The 17,656-nt window shown below is 45.2% G+C and overlaps 1 long non-coding RNA gene across 2 annotated transcripts; it reads right to left on the minus strand.

Moving 5' to 3' along the window:
• Positions 1-286: 286 nt before the first annotated feature.
• Positions 287-14,197, minus strand: LOC108401153 (uncharacterized). 2 transcript variants are annotated; one of them, XR_012133787.1, is made up of 4 exons: positions 13,832-14,197; positions 11,612-11,731; positions 2,585-2,722; positions 287-2,063 (listed from the first exon to the last, which is right to left on the minus strand). It is a non-coding gene; the product is annotated as an uncharacterized lncRNA (long non-coding RNA). The 2 variants fall into 2 exon arrangements; XR_001854094.3 differs by lacking the exons at positions 287-2,063; positions 2,585-2,722 and adding an exon at positions 6,004-10,723 and having other exon boundaries at positions 13,832-14,196.
• Between the last annotated feature and the right edge of the window lie 3,459 nt (positions 14,198-17,656).

A 17,656-nucleotide genomic window follows, 5' to 3' on the forward strand; every position in this document is an offset into this window, starting at 1 on the left:
TGGACCCAACCCAGCCTCTCTACACAGTCTTAGGGCCAAGTTGGAAGTTCGGCCTTTCCAGGGTCATCTGAGTAGCTGGTGGGCACACTGATTAACTTTCACCTCAAGAACCGCCTCAAATGACATCTGACGCAGGCTTCACTGCTCAGCTCCCCTCCCTGAAAGTGACATGGCACTGTGATGGTCTGTGCCTCAGTTTCCTCGTGTGTGAGAACAGAAGATTTTCAAGCTTCTAGCACACACAAGCTTGACCAAGGAAGCCCTTCCTGAGATGATAACAGAAAAGATTTCCATCTGTGGGCTGAGGTAGGCAGCATGGTGAGGGCAAAGGGGCAGGGGAAGCTGCTTTCAGGATCAGGCAGATCTGGGTCCAGATCTTGAATCTGCCTCTTCCTGTCTATGTGGTTTCTGAGCCATGAAAATAATGACCAATCCAATCCTCCAAAATGGCCGTCTGAGGTAGGTGCTCTCTCCAGTCACATCTTATAATCAAGCAACTAGGGTGCAAGAGGTAAGTTAACTTGCTCAAGGTCACAGAGCTGGTAAATAGCACAGTCAGGTGGCCTAGCTGGGGCCTGCTCCTAACTACCACCTTCCTACTACACTGCCCTGCTTCCTTTAACACCTTGAAAGCAGGGTTCTGATCCTGGGCCTGCTAGGAACTTATGTCACTTGGTCACTTGGGCCTCATCTGTAACATCAGGAAGGAAGATCCCTGATCTGATGCCATATAGCACTATCTCAGCCTCTGAGTTGTCTGTGATTGAGTTGTCTCTGACCAGCAGCCCACAAGGTGCTGGGACAGTTATTGGGAGATCTCTCCTTCCTGTGCCCCATATCATTACGCCCTGCCTCCTAGCCTGGGCTTCAAGGGTCAGCAACAGGTGCGCAGTGAAAGAGTCTCTCCTCCAGGGTCTTGTGAGCACCCTCAGCAGCCCTCTTCCAAAGCTCCAGAGTGCCATGAGGGCAGAGGCTGGCTTCCGGACAATGTGGGCCATGCCAGTAGGTTGCATCCTACCCCACATCAGAGTTTACTTGGCCTCTTGGTCACACTGGGTTTAGGAACAGCTTCATCAGCAATTTAAGGTAATTCTGAGAATCTTGGTGTTGCAGGGGAATGCACAGATAAAATATCCAGTGTAGGAATGCAGGAATCTTTTCTTCAGCAGTTCTAACCAAGCCAGCTGGTGGGCCCTCATGACTACCAGCTCAGCTCCTCCTGAGAGAGTCTGAGTCCTTCCTGGCTGGCCAAAACATTCCCTGAAGTTGGGCCACAATCTGATTTTTCTGTCATGTTCACTTTCTGGGGCTACTGGGGCCCTCTGGAGAATTGCAGAGCCCCTTTTATGGGATAGTTCCTTACCAGCTGGAAGAGAAGCCCTGTGTCCCTGCCAAGTCTTCTATTTTCTAGACTAAATACCCCCACTTCCCTCAATTCTACCTGTTAGGTTAGGACTTCTTCCTCACTGTTCCACCCCCTCTCTTCCTTGTATATTTGAATGGATTTGTCAGGAATCCTGACTCAAGATCCCTTTCAAAATATTATGCTCAAAGCACAACACTCCAACACTCAGTAGTCCAGCACTGTTGTCACCCTTTGCTATCCCTCCCCTTCACCCTCATTCAACTCTCCAGGTTTTCTTCTAGATGCTGCACTCCCCCAAATTCCATTCATGTGGTCCTTGTAAGGGCTGCCTTGTTCACCTTTGATTCTGCTCCCAAGGACAGTTGATTGGCCAAGAGGTTGGCACTACATTTAAGCTGTCTTAATCAATTCATTTCCTAGGACTTTTGGACTTCAATGCCTCTCTGGTTGTTGAAACTGTGAGATAAAAAACTCAGCAGCTATACTGATCAGAGTGGAGTAGGCTATGCTGCAGAAATGAATCTATCCTGAGAAGTTATTGGCTTAATTCACTAACAATTTAGTTCCTTCTTATGCAAAGTTTGGTGGGGTTGGGTACTTCCCTTGGGAAAAGCTGTCCTCCAAGTGGTGACTCAGGGATCCAAGAGCTCTTCTTCTATCCTGCACCTCCATCCTCTTAAGAGTCTTTCACTTTCAGCTGAGAAAATGGGGGTGAGGGAAATGGAAGTCAGGGAGAACATGGATGAGGCCTACCTGCTCTGCATGACTTCTGCCTGAAAGCAATGCATATCACTTCCACCCATATTCCCTAGTCAGATTTCTTTTTTTAAATTGGAATATAGTTGATATATAATATCACATTGGTTTCAGATGTACAACACAGTGACTCCATAATTATATACATCATTAAATACTCATCACAGTAAGTGTAGTTACCCCCTGCTACCATACCAAGATATTACAATATCACTGGTTATACTATCTATGCTGTACTTCCATTCCTATGACTGTTTTATAATTTGTAGTTTGTACCTCTTTATCCCTTTCACCTATTTCATCCATCACACCCTCCCCACTTCCATATGGTAACCAAAGTCTGTTGTAAATATTTATGTGTCTATTTCTTTTTTGTTTGTTTGTTTTGTTTTATAGATTCCATATATAAGTGAAATCATATAGTATTTGTCTTTCTATAACTTATTTCACTGAGCATGATACCTTCTAGGTCCATCCACACTGTCATATATGGCAAGATTTCCTTCTTTTTATGGCTGAAGAATATTCCATGGTATATATACATCTTCTTTATCCATTCAACTTTGGGTTGCTTCCATATCTTGGCTATTGTAAATAATTCTGCAATAAACATAGGGGTAAAATAAACAGTGATTTTATTTTCTTTGGGTCAATTCCCAGAAGTGGAATTGCTGGGTCATATGGTTTTTCTATTTTTAGGTTTTTGAGGAACCTCCATATTGCTTTCCACAGTTGCTGCACCAATTTACATCCCAACCAACAGTACAGGTGGGTTCCCTTTTCTCCACATTCTTGCCAACACTTGTTTTTTCTTGTCTTTTATATAGTGGCCCTTCTAACTAGTGTGAGGTGATACCTCATTGTGGTTTTGATTTGCATTTCCTTGATCATTAGTGATGTTAAGCATCTTTTATTTACCTTTTGGCCATTTGTGTATCTTCTTTGGAAGAATGTCTTCTATTCAGGTCCTCCATCCATTTTTCAATTGGGCTGCTTTTTTGGTGTTGTGTTGTATGAGTTATTTATATATGTTGGATATTAGCCCCTTATCAGATATATCATTTGCAGATATATTTTCCCATACAGTAGATTGCCTTTTTGTTTTGTTGATGGCTTCCTTTGTTGTTAGGTTTTAATCTATAGACTCACTTAACTAATTGCAGAGAAGTCTGGGGGAGGTCATTTTTCTATGTTTGAGGAAGAAGAGTGAAAACAAAGATTGGTGAAAACTATCAAAATAGTGATGGGAAACTGGCTGTAACCATACTTTTTGTCATACCCTGAAAACTGGTCTGTTCTGAGGGAAGCAGTCAGAAGCAGAAGAGGTGAGAGATGGGAAGAAAGTTCCTAATGAGGCTGTTCCTGAGGCTCGCCTGTCTTCTCTGGGGCTTGGTTAACTGTGAGATACCCAGCATCCCTCCAATACAGTCCTCCTGTGCTGAACTAATTTTGTATTACTTTTGATTACTTACATCTAAAGGACAACTATCCATCTAGTACACTTCCTGTCTAAGCATTATGATTATTAATACTGACTAAATAATTGCACACACACACTCTTTCTCTTTTTCTTCATCTTTTCACTTGAGCTGCTGTAAATCCAAATCTTGTCATCTGGACTTCCTTGTCTGACTCAGGGGTCAGCCCAATAGCAAATATTTTAGGCTTTGTGGACCATACAATCCCAGGACAACTACTCAACTCTGGCATTGTAGCATGAAAGCAGCCAGAGATATTATATAAACAAATCAACATGGCTGTGTTCCAACAAAACCTGATTTTATAAAAGCTGCAGCAGGTTGGATTGGGCACACCAGCCGTAGTTTGCCAACCCCTGATCTGGTTGATCTTTTTGAGTCTGAGTTTGGGATTCTCATTTCTCTCTATTACACAAAATCTTATTGTCTCTGACCCATTGTTCACATCAGTGGGAATATTTTTTATTTCTGATTCTACCATCCAGTGTAGCAGCACTGCCTCCCTGCTCTGTGTCATGTCCATATTAAATGAACTTTCAGTGTCTTAATGGTTCATCAGACTAGCAGGCCCTTGAAAATGTGGTAGGTGGTGACCTTGCTGCCCCTCCTGGGACACACTAGGAAGCCAGAACTGCAAGGGCTGGATACTTGATGGGACACCTTTCTAATCACTCTGAGCATGGCCTCTGCTGACCTGGGCCAGTACCCTGTCCCTCTCTGTTTCTCTGGTTTCATGGAGAGCAGTGGCTCAGGCAGGGCAAGAGTAATTTGATGGCTGTGTATCTCTGAAGAATTCTTTTGCTCAATGCTCACATTATTATTCAGTGTGATAACCACCCCAACCATGTCCACTCTTTGACTGTGTCCTCCAGCAATCTCGGAGGCACTCTCCCTGAATTAGAGCTATGGAATCCCACTTATAGGGCCGGGTGGACCTTAACAATCAGCAAGTCCAGTGCCCCTCATTTCAAAAGAGCTTGTTTCAAATAGCAAAAGACATTCCCATCAGGAAATCCCAAAGGTTTTAGGAGCTCTGTGCCAGGAACCCAGAATGAAGAAAGACCAAAAAAAAATTTTTTTAGTATCACACTAAACTATATAGCTTCTGAGTCAGCTAGGATATTTACAGCTAGAGCCCTAAAAACACACTCTGGATGCATACTTTATCATGTTCATCATTCAGAGGCTACCCTCCTCCCAAGAAAGGCAAGGATACTCCTTCGCTTAGTACCTTGTTCCTCATTTGGAGTAATGGTCTTGATCAGGGGCATGCCATGCCCATTTCTGATTAGACAGGACTACCTCCCACTCAAGAACATCCCTTTTCTTGCACCATGCCATCTGATTGAAGGAATGCTAGTCTTTCCTTTCTTTTCTTGATGAATTGCAGGTGATTAAAAAGGTCACAGGCTCAGAATACTTTGTGGTGGTGGTAGGTCTCCTGTGACAGAGTATTCTTAATCTAGGTTTGTTTCCATTTTTTTGGCTGGAAGAAATTGTTTTACGCTCTCACAGAACAGAGTCATAATTTTGGGCTCACATTTCCAGAACTCATTTAATGTAACTTTTTTGGTTCTATCGTATTCTGACCATCACAATTAAGTCTGCCCTAGAAGAGGCTGGAAGGACACATGCCCACTCTCCCCTTTTCCCTGAGACTATATTTGTGGTTAAAAATCACATCCATCCTCCCAAGCCCTGCTCAGGAGCGCTCTCCTCTGTGAAGCCTTCCAGGTATCTCCAGGTAGATTTACAATGAGTCTTCCATGGTGCTTTGTGCTCTACACACTAACAGCTTTCTGAGGCTGTTTGTCTGGAAAGGCTGCAAGCTATTATCTTCTCCCTGAGCATTATCTGACATATCATGTAGGCTCACTAAATATTCAGCCCTAATCCATGGGAGGGAGAGGTCAACCTAATGAGACAAGAACCAGGACAGGACACAGAGGAAAACTGGTGATGGTGGCAGGGAGGGTACTCCCCGATAGTCACCCTCTTTTGAAGGAGAAGCTACTGCTATGGTACACCTGGCTCTGGAGTACTCCACTTTCTGCACTGCTAGACCCATCTCCCACTAGACACACAGGCAGTTCTATTAATAGGTACAACTCAAGACAACAGCTCCAAAAATAATCTCTTCCTCAAGGTCAGTGCAAGGCCATAGAAACACCATCCTGGTCAATCCAGGGGTGACATTGGCTCCCGGGAAAAGAGACAACCAACCCTCAGGGACAGTCAGGCAGAGAGAGTGAATTCTCCATTTCTCTTCCTTTTTTAATTGTATTTGGGCTTCCAACAGATTGGGTGAGGCATTATCTGACATATCATGTAGGCTCACTAAATATTGAGCCTGGGGAAGGGCAATCTGCTTTACTCATGTTAATCTCATCTAGATACAACCTCACAGGCACTCCCAGAATACTGTTTCACCAAATATCTGGGCACCTCATGGCCTAGGCAAGCTGACACATGACATTAACCATGGCAGGACATGAGGCAGTCTGTCTGCTGAGTCCAGCGGAGGAGGCGGCCTCGAGTGTTTCAGAGCAAACTGCATGTGGTCCTTCCCTTGGAGTCACCACTTTGTGAGTGGGACCAACAGAAGAGAGGGCTCTGCATACGCGGGGTTACTCGGGCTTGCTCCTCTTGAGCTTGGGGGCTGCTGCCCATGTATTTTAACCTTTACTAGGGAGGAATAGAAAGGATGAGGGCCAGGGCCTTGAAGGTTTGACTTTGCATCTATCCTCTGTCACAAACCACCTCTCTGCCTTGCCAAATATCTCTGGTCTATACTGAGCCCCCAGGATATGAAGTCTGTTGAGCAGGACTTGACCTAGAGTAGAGCTTCCTCTAGGCCAGAGGAACACGATCTTGGACCCCAGGTTTATTTGCTTGACCTCTAGCAGCAGCACTGGAAATTTCTTTTCAGCTTAATATTTTATTCTAAAAATGTCATCTAAATTTTACATACTACATATTATATTTGTATTTACTTTTACCCAAAATGTTTGAGTAAAAGTTGATGTTCCATTTTTATCCCATGGCTTCATTATTCCTGGAATATTGGCCATTTACTTGGAGAAAAACACATAGAGAATGGCTGGCTCTGAAGCTCTTTGTCAGGGACAAATGACACTACAGTTAGAATCAATATTCTGCCATCTTTCCCTGTCTTCTCTTCCACTTGACCATTTGCCAGAAGGAGAAAGTAAGGCTCAGGGGAGTGTGCCCATTTGCTCAGTGTGTCAAGGCAGGGGGTGAAATAGAATCAGGGCAGCAACAGGGCAAACCAGGAGATCTGCTGGGTGTGTCATCCATGCCCTAGGCATTAACCAGGAATGAGACAGGGTGAGAGAGACAGATTTTACAGCTAAGAGTTTCCGTGCAAAATTTACCCACCTGGGTATGCGGACCACGGACAGCCGTCCATGAACCTAACGCCCATATCATGCAACTCTGCGTCCGTATCAAGAAGGTTAGATGTTTGAGAAAAGCATTGACCCAGCTTCAAACAAATCAGACCTCCTGCTGCTTATTTTTAGTTCTCTGAATGTGTGCATATTATTGCCAATGCAATAAAGAAAAGGCAGATGCTTCTTATAATTACCCAGCTAATAAGTCATGGCTGAAAGGCTGCTGGGACAGTGTGTTCTGATGACCTTTGCTGGACAGGAAGCGCTCCCTGAGGAAAAAGTGAGATGGGTTGGATGGGGGGAGGATGGATTAGCCACTTCTGGCTGGTGCATCCTGAGAGAAGGCTTGAGTCAGGGTGGATGAGTAAAGGAACAGATCCTGAGGGTCCTATTCAGAATGGGGAGCGTGTGGTGAGTGTGATGTAGTGTGTGTGTGGTTGTGTGTGTGTGTGTGGGGGATGGTATGCACGTGTGTGAGGGAGGATTGAAGGTTGGGGGTTGAGGAAGAGACTGGGAAGATTGGTCATGGTTTTCTGACCCAGACAAGGGAGACTCTGGTCTTGATAGGGTCTATTGCCAGGGTTTAATGGGCATACAATGTCTTTTCCTGCCAAGAATCTATTTCTCCTTTTCCTGGTTGAAATCCTTCCTGAATTTTCCCTTTGCTTAAGCCAGCTTGAGTCTGGTTTCAGTCACCGGCAAGTGAAACAACCCTCAACCAGCAGTGGCAGAGCCCCACGAGAAGTGCCCTGGCCTGGGCAGGAGGTTGCGCTTCAGCACTGGCTTTGCCCCAAGCCAGGCTTGTGACCATGGGCAAGTAACTCCTCCCTCCAGACTTAGTTTCCCCATCTGTGAAAAGATGAGTGGTTTTCGGATTTTGGATTTCATGGAACAGTTTGAATCACCGTAACCACACCACCACCAAATCCATCAACATTTTATGAAAGAAAATTTTAACACCGGAAGTGTAAAGGACAAAATCTCAAAATTGGAAAATGGAATTAAGTTAGATTTAAGAAAAATCCACTACGTTGTATTTTCCCCCACATTGCTCCAGACTGAAGAAAGCATCATCGCAGACTGGCCCTGATCCGATGCCTGGAGCTGGCTGACTACTGAGTTTCATGACTCCTGGGTCCATCCTCAGGCTCTAATAGGGTAGGGGTAACCTTTCAGCTCTGCTCCTTTGTTCAGAAGAGCGAGCCTGTGACTTGTCAGTAGCCTAGCCTTAGCTATCCTATCCTCCTCCCGCAGCTGAGAGGACAGAGTGTCTGCTACAGTGAGACATTTCCCCCTGAAGCACACACACTGATGAAAAGCTGCTGTTGACACTGCTGCTGCTGCTGCTGTTGCTGCTGCTGCTGCTGCTACTATTACTGCTGCTGCTGCTGCTGCTACTGCTGCTATTACTGTTGCTGCTGCTGCTGTGCTACTATTACTCATGCTGCTGCTGTTGTACAACTACTACTGCACTTACTGCTGCTGCTGCTGCTACTACTACTGCTGCTGATGCTGTTGCTATTACTACTGCCCTTACTACTGCTACTGCTGCTGCTGCTGTTGCTACTACTACTACCCTTACTACTGCTGCTGCTGCTGCTACTGCTACTAAAATATGAACAAGAGCTCATTCCTGATACTATTCTTGATACTATTGCATGCTCAGTATTTAAAAAGCCAACTCACTTAAGTTTCACAACAACCCCATGAGAGAGGTATGATTATTATACACATTTGCAGATAAGGATACTGAGGCACAGAGATAAAATAATGAAGTCACAAAGTAATATTCGGTTGACCTTGGACTTTCCTAATTCTGCAGATGTCAGAACGAACTGTATGTGTGTGTCTAAGGCATGTAGGCCATGGCTCATTGTCCTGGATCCTATAATTTCCCACCTGCTTTAGGAACTGGTGCCAGTCTCCTGTCCTCTTATGGGTGGTCTCCTTAAGTGTCCAACAACAACACAAGGGCACTAGCTACCATTTATCTGAATGCTCCAGATGTGAGGGACATGACCTCCATGATCTTGCTTTATCCTCACAAGAGCCCCATAGGAAAGGCGTTTGTTATTCCTCTTTCACAGGTGACACAACTTGACCTGGCCAAGGTCACACAGGGGGCTGCGATTTGAACTGAGGTCTTCCTGACTCTAAAGCCCCTACTCCTCACCCCTTAAAGAAAGGAGGAATGGTGTCCCATTTTGCAGTCAAAAATATAAAGTTCTCAGAGAGGGGAAGTAATGGACCCAGACCAGCTGAAGCCGGCCTCAGGCCCAAATCTCTGAGCTTTGTAGGGTTCTGTCCCAGCCCATGAGCATCCCACTTTGCAGACACTGGCCCAGGAGAGAGCCTGGAAAAGGCATTTTGAGAAGAGGAGGGAGGCTCAAGGGGAGACTAGGGACAGAACAAAGTATCTTGGGGCTAGAGTATCCTGTCCTGGGAGCTGTGGCTATGATGGCACAAAGTGGCCTTGGTGAGATATTTGGGAGGGGGTTTCCTAGCTGGGCTGGAGAAGACGGCAGTGGCTTGGGTGCCAAAGGCCCTAAATGACACACTGGCTCCTTGGTGTTATTTCTTAGCCCTGACTCTTGACTCATTAAACTTAACCCGCTTTTCTTAGCCTATAAAGTGGAATGAACAGGCCTTACTTGAGAGGCTGGGAAGGAATATGAGATAATGACTTCCTTAACTTTGGAGTCAGAACAAGCCTGAAGACCTTGTCTTGCTCCCATCCCCACTGTTTATACCCCTTTCTCCCACTAGTCATCCCCACCTTGGTAAATAACACCACTCAGCTTAAGGCTGCTTAAGCTGTAAGTCTGAGATTTGGCTTGATTCCTCTCCCTCCCTCGCTCCAGCCCATCAGCAAGTCCTCTAGGTACAACCTCCCAAATTGTCTCAAAGTCCAACCCTCCTCTGTTTCCCCTCTACCAGTGAGTCCAAGTCAGTGTCCTCTCTCACCTGAGCACTGTGGGGGCTCTTAAATGCTTTCCTTTTTCCCACTGCTACCCTGAAAGCCTGTTCCCATACCTATAGCCACAGTGATGCTTGAAAATTTAAGCCAGATCATGCCACTTGCTTAAAACCCTTCAATGATTTCCCATTCTACTCAGATCAAAATCAAAATCCCTGAACTTGGACTGGCTGGTCTAGCCCCTGCCCACCCCTCCAACCATCTCAGGCCACAGGTCTTGCCCCCACTCACCGGACCCTACCCCTGGGGAACTTAGAGGTGTCAGAACACACGGAGCTCTTTCCCTCCACACGGCCTTTTGGTCCCTCAGCCTGCCGACAGCTTCCTGTCACTCAGACTCAGCTCAGAGGGCCTTCCTGGACCATCTTATCTGAAATAGAATTCCACTTTATTTTCTATTCCAGTACCTATCTATGTCCTTCTGAGCACTCATTACAATATACATAGGTCTTTTGTCCCTTTGCTTACTTATTTATTTTTTGCCTCCTCCACTGGACGTGATTTCCACGAGGGCAGGGTTATGTCTGTTTGTAAATGGTTGTAGCTTCCTAACACAGCATTTGGCACATAGTAGGCCCTCAAGAAATACTTTTGGATGAAAGATGAAAGGTCCATGCTGCAGGTCACAGTGGGATCCAGGCCCAGGGTCTCCTCGTCCTTGCCTTGTGCTTGCCTCCTCCAGAAGATGTGCTGACTCTGCTCTCTAGGCTGGTTTCCGGCCCCATGGGAAGGACTTGAGACAGGATTGAAGGTGGTGGTGAGATTACAGGGTGCCAGGTGAAGCAGAGCAACAACTCCCAAGGGCCCACTCTGGCGTCCTGAGGGAGCTCTTTCCCCAGCCCCGTCTCCCTGTGGAAAAGGCGCTCCTCTGCGGGGACATGTGGGGCTGCTGAAGACTGAGTACCACCAGCCAAAGGGAGAAGCTGTGAGGCAGCCAGGAAGAGGGGAGAGCTCCTATTTTAGGGCCAGGGAACAGACGTCCTAGTTTGAAAAGAGTTTGTTCTCCCCTCAGGCCTGCAAAACATCGAGAATGGAACCTGGATCTATTGCTGGGCAAGGCCTGGCTACTCCACTGTGTCTTGGCTGCTCTGTGGTGAGAGCGGGCTCTCCTCTCCCACACAGGAGCCTACTGGCTTGGCATCCTGGGCGTTTGCCCAGCTTTCTTTGGGGAGGTTGGCCAGCCTTGACTGGACAGTGATATCTTGTGACAGCCACAGATTCTGGCAAGCAGCCCCAAGGCTCCAGGCAGGAATGGATCTGTAGGTTCCAGGAAAGAGGCTTCTGTGGGGAGCAGAGCTACAGCAGCTCTGCACCTCAGAGATCAGCCCACAGGAGAAGTAAGCTCTGTGCGAGCCAGAGAAGCTCAGAATTGCATTAGCAATGCACCCCATCAGAACTGACCGCCCTCCTCATCCTGGGAAGGAAATACTCCGTAGTCCCTAGTATGCTGCCTGCTAAATTCTCCCCCACTCCCAATTCAGTGTAAAAATGTGTGGTCAGTAAAATGTTCTGAGGAGAGGACATCCCACACAGTAGCTCCAACACAGGCATGGCCAAGGACACAGTGGGGGGACACTTAATAGGATACCAGGCCCCAAACCGAATCCAAGGCAGAAAGTACCTGTTTGGGGCCTGGGGGTCCACAGGAGGAAAGGCAGGAGGGGACATCAGGCAGGTATGGCTTGAGGCAGGAATCCTGGAATTCTTTGTAGATGTTCTGTTAACTCTTCAAGTGATCATCCTGGGAATTTGACAAATAAATGAAAACATATTACCATGATGACTTTTTCAACAATTTATAGAACAAAATACAACATAATTAGTACCCAGTGGTTTCAGCTACTTTATCAGGTTACGGCCCCTGCTCTATGGGCATCTTACATGATGCAATTGCTGTCCATGGGCTTTGGTGTCCCCTCTGCCATCACTGTTACTCTCCCTCTCTATTGCTGTGCATGCACAGGGCCTGTCACTTAAACCAGTTTAGTCCTCCAAATGCTCCCATAGTCTGCAGTTTGCTTAAGTTTCGTGCAATAATGAGTCATCTGGCCTGCTTGATAAAATGAATATTCCTGGGCCCTCTTCAAAGGTTTTGATTTACTGGGTCTGAAGCGTGGCCCAACGATCTGCATTTCTACAAGCATCCCAGGGGATTCTGATATAGAGGGTCCTAAAATCCCACTTTGAGAAACACTGACTTAGAAATCACTGTGGGAGCGGCTGGTTTCCAATTTTTTCCTTTTTAAATAATAGTGCAGTGAAGACTTTGTAGAAATGATTTTTTTTTCTTTTACATTATTTTCTTTAGACAGTCTCTTAAAGTAGGATTATGGAATCAAAGGGCAGGAATGGTTTAATAGTTTTTGCCAAATTAGCCTCCAAGGAATTTGAATTATTGAACATTAAGTTTCAGCATTTAAATTGATTTTTTTAAATTTTGATTTGAGCAATAAAAAGTTGCTCAAATTACAATTTCAAGATTAATATTGGGGCTGCTCATTTTTCTATGAAAAGCTTTGTGTGTAAACTCTCTGCTTATTTCCTTTGACTACTTATAAAAAAGGAACAGGATGCTGGCCTTTTGTCGTTTTATCAATTCCTTAGCTATTTGGGATAGAGCTTTATTTGCCACATGTATTTCTCCCATTTCTGTGGCTTTCATTTTTGTGTTTGCATTATTACATTCTGTGGCACAAAAGGCCTTTAAGAACACGTTCGGATCCACCCATCCTGTCCCTGATATCTATTTTATCATTAGTCAAAATGTTTTCTCCTTGTCACAGTTGAAACACATTTGCTTTTTCATTCTCCTTCTCTGATTTTTTATGACCTACTTAAAATGCACTGTGGTGCATAATGTGAAAAATATGGATATAAGCTATTCTGATCCATGCTGATGTCCCACCATTTAGATGATATTTGTTGAATAGTGACTCTTCCTTATAGCACTGTGTTGATGCTTATTCACCGAACATCAAGTCCTTAAATAACTTCAACCTGTTTCTGTAGAGTTTACTCTATTCCCCCAGACACATTTTACTGGTTTTTACCCTGATGAAATGTAGTGATGACTGGTTATTCTAAGTTCCCTGAAAACATGTTTTGGTATTTTGCCAATTCCTACTCCAGATGAGTTTTATTATTTTATTTGTTCAACCCTGTGATGTATCTCATTGTGTCTTTTGTTTACATTCTATTGCAGTCTTAACTTTCTTTAGATTTCACATTTAGGATTAGGGTATAGCTCTTCATTCAGTCATGCTTTCCTTTACTCTTCTCACCTTAAACTTTTCCTTGAAAAAAATATCATTTATTCTAAGTGAATTCCCAACTATTTACTTTTTTGGGTGGTGGGAGGTATCATTCTTGTCAATAAACCAGCTCTTTTCCCTTCTTCTCCCTTCTCCCCCAATACCACACTTACTCTTATTCTCATGCTCACTAAAATTCAAGCATTTTGACCCAAAAGTCATGTAGATAAAAATGATACCCTCCTCTCACCCCCAGACCAGGCTATGTTGCTTCTTGGGTTCAGCCAACAGCAGCCTGTTAGCCGCTCTGAGGGTACCTCCATTTGCCTCACCTCCTTTTCCTTTTCCTCCCTGTAAAATGGGCAAGTTGTCCTGGCACCACCTTCCTGTGGTACGGCTTAGCTTAAGGTTCAGGGAGAATTCAAAGTATTCTGGAAGTGCCATTCCCATTTATTAAACGAAACAGGAACCACAGTGTACTAGGTTCAATAAATATCCTCTCAAGTCTCAGGTCCACCCAGAACCTCAGAATGTGACTATATTTGGAAATAGGGTCTTTGCAGATGTAATTAGCTAAGATGGGGTCATACCTGGATCAGAGTGGGCGCTAAATCCAAGGACTTGTTGGTGTCTTTATAGAAGAGCAGAGACAGACACACACACAGGGAAGAAGGTCGTGTGCTGACAGCGGCAGGGATTGCAGTGATGATGCCGCTGCAGACCAAGAACTGTCGAGGGCAGCGGGCAACCACCGAGGAGAGAGGGAGAGAGGCCTGAGCGGATTCTCCTCAGAGCCTCCAGAAGACACCAACCCTGCCAATACCTTGATTTCAGACTTCTGGCCTCTTGTGGGAGAGTAAAGTCCTGCTGATTTAAGCCACCCAGTTTGTGGTATTTTGTTACAGCACCCTAGGACGCTAGTCCACACAGGATCCTTGATCTCATTCTAAAGCATTCCCCAATACTTTTAATTGTAGGTTTATCTAAAACACAGAGAAGTGTCCTTGTAAACCTACCCCAAAGTAGAGAATGAACAGTCCACTCTGGAATGTAAATACTCAAGAAATGATGAGATTTTTCCTGTTTCCTGACCAACCACACTCTCTTTGTAGAAGGTGAACTATTTATGGCATACTCCAAGTTCTAAGTACCCAGGACTGCTTCGCCAAGAGAGACAGTGTGGCATAATTCAAAGGGTTCAGAAATTGGACTGAGGCCACCAAGGTCTAAATCTTGGCTCTACCATTTACTCGAAGCATAACTCTGAGCAGGTTCACAATGTCTTTGAGTGGGATTCATGATCTGTAAAGGGAGGCAATAAAAATTTATGCCTAACATATTTTAAGGAGTTGTTTTTGGGATCTGAAGAGATACATTATGGGAAACTATTGTTTCAACTATAAAGCTTTCAGCAGATGTTACTAACCAATAGCTGTTGCCAAGGGGGAGAGAGGGCAGAGTGGGGGTGGGAATGGGGAAATGCACTCACGGAGTATTCTTTTTTTGTTCCATGTAGTATTGAAAATAATGTGATAAAAGTTTTTAACGTGCAATGAGAGGGGGAAACTAAGTAAAACTGTGTGTCTGGGTTTTGCCTCATCCAAAGACGACATCTAGAGGTGGGCACCGATGGCTCGTGAGTGGGCACTTCTGTTTCTCCCAAAGCTTCCGGTGTGGGAGCTTCTGGGACACCATCAAGCTCACACCTCCAGAACCATTTTTCCTTGCTCTTGTTAACCCAGTTTGGAAACTAGAACTGGGTGTTCAGCCCTGCCATGACTTCCATATTGTCTGATTTGTCTTTCTGACATCTAGAGAGAATAGGGACCCTCTTCCAAGTGGTTAGGGCCACCAACAGGACTGTGTGTAAAGACAAAGACATATACCGGAAGATATTTCCAGAACATCTTGAGGTCTTCTGCTCATCCCAAAGGCACATCAAGAAGTGGCTGCTTTGATCAGAGTCCCTGGGGGATCAGACTGGAACGCTGAGCCTGAGGGTCCACCTAATGAAGCTCTCAGGGATGAGTGGCGATTGGGCCGGCTTTCACCAGAGCCAGAGCCACCTGGGCTTTTTTCTGGAGTCTGAGCCACCAGGCCAGGATCCTTCCTCCCTTAATAGCAGTTTCCCCTATATCCTGATGTGCCCTACTTTTCACCAGCCCCAGCTTTCATAAAGATGAACCCAAATTGTACATAGGATTCATGTTCTATTCCAGGAGGTCCTGGGTCTGTCGTCCACAGTGTGTGGTTTTACCAAGCATCTGTCATCCACAGTGTGTGGTTTTACCAAGCATAGTAGGGGACTGGAATGTATGATTGTGGCCTATCTCCATACGCCATTGTTTCTGAGGCTTGGCTCCAACCAAGAGATAAATGGGCTTGCTCTCCTCCTGCAAAAGTTTAATAAGGTAGTTGTGATTCCCTTATATAGTGTAATAGTTTAGAGCAACAACTGTAGACTCAAAGTCAAACCTGAGTTCAGTCCCAGTTCCACAGCTTACAAGCTATGTGATTGTGAGCAAGTTACTTAATCTCTTAGAATCTCAGTGTCTTCATTGAAGACAGAACAGAGCTAGACGATAGAGATGTTGAATTAGATGACATAAAGCATAAAAGGGCTTAGTGTTGGTACCTGGCAATTAGTAAGCTCTGAGTAAATGTTAGATGTTATTAACAGAATGACCCAGTTGCTAGTCAGGGGGTCAGCCCAACTAAGCTTTGTGAACTTGAGCAAGTTGTTTCACTGCCACAGCTCTTATTTTATAAGAGGGTCTCGAGCCTTAATATTCCTTCTGATTCTATGATCCCATGATCCTTTTGACATAATGGAGTGGTAAGGAAAAATTCTGAAATGTCCTACAATTAAATGACATAAGGGCCAGAGAATGAGGGAGACAGATAAGGGAAGGTAATTAGTCAATAGCTGCAGGACACAACTAACCAGAAATTACTTTCCCGGATGAAGTCATTTCAACAATAATCTAGAAGGTCCCCAGGACCACCGCCTCCCCCTTGTGCTTGACCAGTGTCTGACCATCATCCACAACCAATCTATAACCCTTCTTTATGGACTAACCACCTATCCCCTGGCTTTTTGTCGCTTCTTGTTAGCCTGCCTTTTTTATCTGTAGCTGACATGAATTCAATGAACTTTCTTCCTTGAGATCCTTCTTAAATGTGTCCTGTTCCTTGAGTCTGGTGGACAAGTTGTTCCTCTCAACTGACCTTGCTGCTGGTGAAGCAGAAACTTCCTGTCCCAGGACTCAGTCCTTATCTGGCTAGCATTTGTAAAGGCTCAATAAGCTCTTTATTTTAGAGATCTCTTGGTCTCAAGGGTTTTTCATTTGTAAGGAGTAATTCCACTTGCCAGAAGACTAACATTAGGATGATTAGATAAGAGAGGCTGCCCAAAGTCCACCTGGCTTCTCCAGCCAAATCCTGTGTCTGTTTCCTGGCCTATATTCCAGGGCAGTGATAGGGAGGCGCTCTGGGGGGCTTGTCTGTAGAGCAGCCTGGGAGGTGACCAATACTAAAGGCAGGAGTGCCAGGCCCTCAAGCCTACCTGAAAAACAGATTGTGAGGTCCCACTGAAGGGGCAACACTGAGTGGGGCAAGAGTCTGCCCCAGACTGAGATGGAAAGTGCAGTTTCCTGAGCTCACTGAAGAGGTGTTTTATGCTGTTGTTAACAATCTGGCTGCAGAGCCAGACTGCCTGGATTTGAATCTTGGTTCTTCAGCATACTCGCTGTGTGACCTTGATCCAAGTACTTAACCTCCCTGGGCCTCAAATTCTTCATTTATGCAGTAGGGGTAATAACAACAGTTCCCCCTGCCGGGTCCATAACAGTGGCAGAATATGAAAGAAAAATATGTCTTACAGTTACTATCGCCCTCCATTCAGGGGCCTGGGGAAACTGTGGTTACACCATTATTTTTAGGGACCAAATCCCCTCAGATAGGAGTATCTCTCAAAGGGCTAAATAGTAAGTAGTCGGCAACCCCCCTGGGTCTGTGCGTCTCCCCCCTCTACGGGGCACAAGTTCTCTCCTTCTTTCTTTCAACTCTAAATCTCCAAACTCTTAATGCGTGGTGGCTAATAAATAAATAAATAAATAGATTGATTGATAGTAAATCGCTATCAGCCATTCAATGTGAATGAACTTCTCAGGTTAGCCAGTATTTTAGCAGAACCTGAGGGAAAAAGAATTAAATTTTTTAAACCTAGATGGGGCAGGTCCGTCCTGGAGCCAGCACCTGAGGGAACAGCAGGTGGGTGGGCCCCGGCTGGCACACAGGGAGCTCCAAGGATGTTTTAGATGCAGCGTGGGGATTCCAGAGAGCAAGGCGAGAAGCGCTCGACAAAGGGAGCCTGCTTCCGCTTCACCTCAGAGCGCTTGGGCCCATGATGGATG

This window comes from Manis javanica, chromosome 8, assembly GCF_040802235.1.
Source record: "Manis javanica isolate MJ-LG chromosome 8, MJ_LKY, whole genome shotgun sequence".
Taxonomy (NCBI): domain Eukaryota; kingdom Metazoa; phylum Chordata; class Mammalia; order Pholidota; family Manidae; genus Manis; species Manis javanica.